Below are 6,729 nucleotides of genomic sequence, written 5' to 3'. Positions count from 1 at the left end.
GCTGGAGTGCAGTGGTGCAATCTTGGCTCACTGTAACCTCCACCTCCCGGTTTAAGTAATTCTCCTGCCTCAGCCTCCCAAGTAGCTGGGACTATAGGCAGGTGCCACCACACCAAGCTAACTTTTTATATTTTTAGCACAAATCAGATAGGGTTTCACTCCTTTAGCCAGAATGTTCTTGATCTCCTGATCTTGTGATCCGCCTTCCTTGGCTCCCAAAGTGCTGTGACTACAGGCGTGAGCCACTGCACCCGGCCCTGATATATTCTCTTTCATAGCACACTGTTCATTTGTTTAAAATGTAAATTTATAGTCCCTACTTGAAGCCATATTAAGGATATCCTATCAGCAGAGATTGGATGATCTATACTAATAAAATGAAGCTCTATTTCTTTTCTTATACAATTTAGGGGGTAGAAGACAGGAATACCTATTTCATAGAGAAGAGCAAAGTGTCTTAAGTGCCAGGTAAGACAAAGAGTGGAATGGCTCTTCTGTGAATATCCTTCTCTGAACATTATCTCCTGTTTTAGTTGCCACTTTGTCTTTCATGCTTGGGGTTGCTCTGGGTGACCCTCCATAAGATTGCCACTTCACAGGCAGCCTCACATGTCTGAATCCCAATGCTCTTGGGCACATACTAATGTTCTCTTCTGGATCAAGCTTTTTTAAAAAATTATTATTTATTTTATTTTCCCAACCATTCTCTGTCAACCAACTACTTAAAGCTTAATTGGAATGAAACTGAAGTGGGGATTACCAGTCTTGGTTGTAATTTATAACCGCCTCACTGTTCTTCCAGTATACCTGGAGAGCTTTCTAAGGTTGCTGATGCTTCAAAGACTTGCCAGTCAGTCTAGTTACAAGTAATTCTGTTTGTTCACTGAGTTTCTCATTCTCATTTCAATGTCTGCTAAAAAAAATCACTGGAAACAAGGCTATCGATTCTACTTCTTATATTGTTATGTAATACAAAGGCAAGACTGAATGCAACTATCATTTATTGTTTGCCAGGAGGGGTCAGGCATACGGTAAATGCTTTATATATGCTTTCTATTTTAATTCCCACAGCACACCTGCAATATAGGTATTATTTTCAAATTTTACATATCAGGAAAGGTGAAGCAACCTACCCAAAGACACAGTCCTGCTAAGTGGCAGAGGTAGAATCAAAATCCACATCTGTTTTCTTTGCACAGTATGAGGTTTTAAGAACACTATGTTTTAAGATAAACCTGAGTTTCACTCCAGGTTCTGCTTTTAAATAACTGTGAGCACTGGATCAATGCATTCAATTTAGCTCATTTCAGTTCAATTCTACATTTACTAAATACCTGCTTTATATAAAACTCTGTGCAAGACACCACAAGAAATAAAAGTCGAAAAGGAAATGGTGTAAGTTCTTGTCAAATTAACAATGCAGTAAAAAAAGATTAGCTATATATGCAAAATCTGTACTACAAAACAAGATATGACAAGTCCTGTAAAATATGCATAAATTGATTACAGAAATAGAGGAAAAAAGAAACGTTGCCAGAGAGGATCAGGAAAAGGAAAATTTGAGCAAGTAACTCAAGGCAAGGGAGTTTAATAGTTAATTTTATATGTCAATTTGACTGGACTAAAGAATGTCCAGATAGCTGATAAAACATAATTTCTGAGTGTGTCTATGAGGGTGTTTGTGGAAGAGATTAAAATTTGAATTGGTGAACAAGTAAAGATCTCCTTCACCAATGAGGGTGGGCAACATCCAATCCTTTAGAGGGACTAAACAGAACAGAAAGGCAGAGGAAGAGCAAATTTGCTCCCTATTTGAGCTGGGACATCCATCTTCTCCTATCCTGGAACATTGTTCTTCCCAGTTCTTGGGCCTTTGAACTAGGACTAAATCATCCTACTGGCTTTCCTGGTTGTCTAGTTAAAGGAGGCAGATCATGAGACTTCTCAGCCTCTGTAATCATGTGAGCCAGTTCTTACAGTTTCAAAAATAAGTATTTATGTGTATGTGTATGTGTGTGCGTGCGTGCGTGCGTGCGTGTTTGTGTGTCTCATATTGCTTCTATTTCTCTAGAAAATCCTGACCAACACAGCAGTTTCTCTTGGAGCTTAAGAGACAGGACTCTTGAATTAGAGTGTCCTGGACTTAAATCCTAGCTCTACAGCATTATGACTGTTAGCAAAGTGCATAACCTCTTGCGGCCTTGGTTTCTTCACTGTCAAAAAGGGATAGTAATATTTCCACCTAATGGCAGTTTTCTGTGGTTGTGAGAAGCAGATACGCTAGATACCATTTGTCAAAGCACCTAGCACAACTGCTGACACAAAGTAAGCAAACACCCAATAAAGATTAAAATTGAAGGCAAGAGAAGTAGTATTTTTGATAAGCAGCATGGAAGATGGGAGGACAGAGTCTAAGTTTCCAGGGACAAAATGAGTAAAAACACGGAAGGTTAAAAAAAAAAGGAAGAAATGAAGGAATGTGCTTGCAAAATGGAATATAATTTATGGTAGGATGTAAGTTGATTTGAAACGAGAGTAGAATGCAGAGTGTCAGGCTGCTGGTGTGAGAATAACTGAAGTGAGGTGTGACAGGTGGCTCTGATATTGGACTGCACATGGAGGCTGGGTTAACTGGCCAAAGGGGAACTGGCAGATCTTGGCAGCTCTTGAGTTATGGTCAGTAAAGGGACGGGCTAAATCTCATCTTATACTTTTGTCTTCTGTGTAACAGAAGAGAGAAATAGCTTCAGAGAGAATGAGAAAACAAACAAAAGAGAGATAAAGGTTTCTAAAAAATATATACATATACATATTTACCTATCTTCAGTTTGGTGCAAGGTAAACCTAGGTGATGAGTGTGGAGCTTGAGAAGGAAGTTTTGTTACAGCAAATCTAACAGTGGGCTGAGTGCTCAACTTCCTCTGAATTCTATAATTATATGTTCTTTATAATCCTCAAAACATATTATAAAATAGAAATTATAAGATTATTTTACCAATGAAAAAAACAAAACAAAACTGAAGTTTCAGAGGTTTTTAGTAACTTATACAAAGTCATTAAGCTACAATGTGGCTAAGCAAGAATTCACATCTAGGCCTAATTTCAACAACCACGATTTTATCTAGTGTATGGTACTGTCTCTCTCAAAAACAATCAATCCAATTAAGTTAAATACATTGTAACATTTTAGTATATCATGGTAAGAAAAATGTAGATAATGATACAAGTGATACCTTCAGTAAATTATAAATTACTGTAAAATGACTTTGTTTTACTAGTCGTAGTTTTGCTAATAAGTATTCATCCCTAATAGACAGTTCACACTTAAGAAATCCATTTGATGATCAGTTCATTTATTATAGATCCCTAACATAGTTATTATGCAGCTCTGTAAGGATCTGAACTAGGAGGACCCTATTCACAAAGTTGGAGTTTATACCAAGAGAAGATCATAGAATTGAAGACACTTGATCTGTACATATAAGAAAATAATCAGTCTTTTTTAACCTGAGAGAACTGGAAATTCTGCTGTTTGAAAGGGTTCCTTGGCAATTCAGATATTACCTCAGTATTACAGAGGAGGAGAGGTTTCTGAGGTCCTTTTCAGAAGCACATAGAGTAAGTGTTGGAACTGAGATTTAAATCTGAAAATGTTTTATTTCCATCCTAGAACTAGAGACTGATGATGAAGAGTTGACAAGATTTGATCGTTGTCTTCAAATAAAACACAATCCAGTTGAGTCAGGTATGTGAACACACACATACACACACACAAACACACACAGGAAAAGAAACAGAAGATGGAACAACTGATCTCATTTGGGTAAGGCTATTATATGAGCTTAAGAAAATTCAGTAGGATTTTAGTCAGACAAAAGAAAGGAGAAGAAGGCATTTTAGACCAAAATAACAGTGTTGTCAAGGCATGCTGTTACTTATTGGTGTGTATTGAGAACGGGGGCATTCCATTTGTCTATAGCATAGGACATGAGGAGATGAAGGGCAGAAGAGGGGCAACATTGGGAACAAACTGAAATTTCAAAGTAAAGATTTTGAATTTTATTTTGGTGATGAGTAGGAAAAAATTAAGGGACAGAAGTAGATGGATTCGAAAATTCTTAAACTGTATGTCTGTATAGGAGGCATAGTGTAAAACTCAACAGGCATATGAGATACAGAAATATGCTGATTCTCCTTTTCTATTTCCAAGACTGACACAAATAAAAGTAAAGCCATCATACAAGAGTGGATTAGTGAAAACATCACTGCTTACCAAAACATGTAGAACAAGGAAGGAAGAGGATATTTTAGTTTGTGATTGTAATAGAATAGCTGTGAAACAGTTTGATTTTCTAGTCTAACAACTTTATAAAGCCACAGCAATGACTACTTTTATCTTCCCCATCAAAGATGATGCACTTTTAATGCTCAAACTATGGCCAAGGTCTTGGTCCACTTCCAAGTGAAGAAACAGAACTAATGGATTTGAGCCCATGCAGTGACTATCGTAAGAAACTTTCCAAGGTGAAGTGATCCTTATTATAACAAAAAGAAAACTATGATAACTAGTCATAAAAAATTATAATATGTAAGTGGTAACCTAAAAGGTACTTATATTGATAATGGTTGATACATACATGTAGCATTCTTGGGGTAGCTCCTGGAATATATTCAAACACTCAAAAATATGTGTGTCCTCTAGTTTCAAAGAGCTCTTGTACACACTGCAGTAATATCACTTGAGCACTAATAGGATTGGAAGTGTATGTAGTATGTCCTTGAAAGATTGCCTGCTACTCCAGTGACTTTCAGTTGAAAGTATGAAGATAGGAAAACAAATATAGAAAAAGTCAGAGAAATAATGCAATTAAACTAGAGGATCAACAAATAATAATTCTAACCAGATAATAGACTTCCTGGATTGAAGACTAGTCAGGTTAGAATAGCTTAATTTTTGAATTAGTAACCAATACACATGAAAGGTTGAATATACTATAGAGCAATGAATCCAGAAATCATAAAGAAATGTTTATAGTCTGTATAGGACCATCGTTTTTTATCTTTGCTGTATCAAACTCTACCCGTCTTTTTTTTTTCAAGAAGATAGTTAATGCGTCCAAAAGTTATTCCCTAGCATAAAACCCTGTCTTCAATGCCATCCAATCCAAGTGAGGAAAAGGAGGGGTGGGTTAGAGGAAAGAGTCTTAATAAGGAGAAAATCAGCATATTCCTGCCATATTTTCTATAAACTGATATTGGTCAAACTTTGGAAATGATGTCTTAAAGTTGTGGATTCTGGTACCTCACCCGGTTCTTGATTAAAACATAACATTTTAAGTATCTAAATGTCTTTTCACCAACTGCACTAAGTTCTGTAATACTAGGGACACTATTTAACCACCTCAGCACTCCTGGTAAGAAAGCAGCTATACTGGCTTGTCTCTTCTTGGGAGATGGTTTTTTTTCCATTCTGAATCTCCACAAAATTTCCCTCACTCTTCTACCTTAAATTTCCTAGCATTAAAATAAAGTATAGCATCTGTGCAAAATGGATATTTATAAGATTCATACCCTTCTTCTTAATGTCACTTCACTGGATATAACAATAAGCTTCTGTTTCTTCTTTAAAAAATATGTTGAGAATAATAGTAACAGCAACCATGTATTAAGTGCTTACCTTGAGCCAGGCATTACTTTTGCATATCCATTTATTCCTCACAGAAGTTCTCTGGGGTACTATGATCATTCTCATGTAACAGCTGGGGAATCAGGTAAAGGTATGAGTAACTGTCCCATGATTTTACAGCTATTCCTAATTGGCTGGGATTTAGTCCAATATCATTAGATGTCAAAGACCCTTCTTTTAACTAGTGATTCCCAAATTTCTGTCCCTTTGAACATTAATTCCTTAGGTTGCTCCACAAAAAACTAAGTGATCTAGGACCAAATAAATTTAATAAACACTGCATATTATGTTTTTCCCTCGGAGATTTAAAATGCATATTGGGGTAATAAAAGTTCTAAAATGGCATACAGTCAAAAAACGAGTTTAATTTTGATTAGCTATAAATTTTCCTAACTTATTTGAGCATGGAAACTCGTATATTCTCTGTAAATTATCTTATATATCACCACTTTGGAAAATATTGCCATACTTTTTTCTCTTGAGTTAATAAGTCTCTTTGGCTTCCCATTGACTACTTTTAAAAAATCTGCACATAAGACTTGCTGAATTACTCTACCTTCTAAAGCCTATCTTAATGCAAGTGGTGCCACCCATGTTTGACCAGAAAGCTCCTATTCATAGAGGAATAAAGCTGTAACTAAACAGTAATCTTCTCTCTTTATACTCCTCCCTTTCATTATCATCTCCTCTCCATCCTCTGTCTTGGACCTTACTAATTTTGACTTGATCTTGAAGTTATAGCTAAGACACAGTCTGTACCAGAAGGCCTCCCAGAAACACAATACCCTTCAGGCTGAATAAGAATGTTATCTCCTATAGTACTAGTGTACATAGCTCAGAATGGCATGTGGCTTTTTCTTTCTTTCTTTCTTTCTTTCTTTCTTTCTTTCTTTCTTTCTTTCTTTCTTTCTTTCTTTCTTTCTTTCTTTCTCTCTCTCTCTCTTTCTTTCTTTTCTTTCTTTTCTTTCTTTTCTTTCTTTTCTTTCTTTTCTTTCTTTCTTTCTTTCTTTCTTTCTTTCTTTCTTTCTTTCTTTCTTTCTTTC

The 6,729-nt window shown here is 36.0% G+C and overlaps 2 long non-coding RNA genes across 2 annotated transcripts in view; both read right to left on the bottom strand.

Moving 5' to 3' along the window:
• LOC119469134 overlaps positions 1 to 6,729 on the bottom strand; it is a 477,229-nt gene that overhangs the window by 246,935 nt on the left and 223,565 nt on the right. The gene's annotated exons all lie outside the window — the stretch shown is intronic.
• Positions 1 to 6,729, bottom strand: part of LOC119469135 — a 13,214-nt gene that overhangs the window by 4,731 nt on the left and 1,754 nt on the right. The window contains exon 2 of the long non-coding RNA XR_005197950.1: positions 5,678 to 5,759. This is a non-coding gene — a long non-coding RNA (uncharacterized LOC119469135). The remainder of the gene's footprint in view (positions 1 to 5,677; positions 5,760 to 6,729) is intronic.

The sequence above is a fragment of the Cebus imitator genome, unplaced genomic scaffold (genome assembly GCF_001604975.1).
Source record: "Cebus imitator isolate Cc_AM_T3 unplaced genomic scaffold, Cebus_imitator-1.0 Scaffold578, whole genome shotgun sequence".
NCBI classification, from domain to species: Eukaryota; Metazoa; Chordata; class Mammalia; order Primates; family Cebidae; genus Cebus; species Cebus imitator.
Note: the sequence above shows the minus strand (reverse complement) of the source record. Positions and strands in the feature narration are given on the sequence as shown.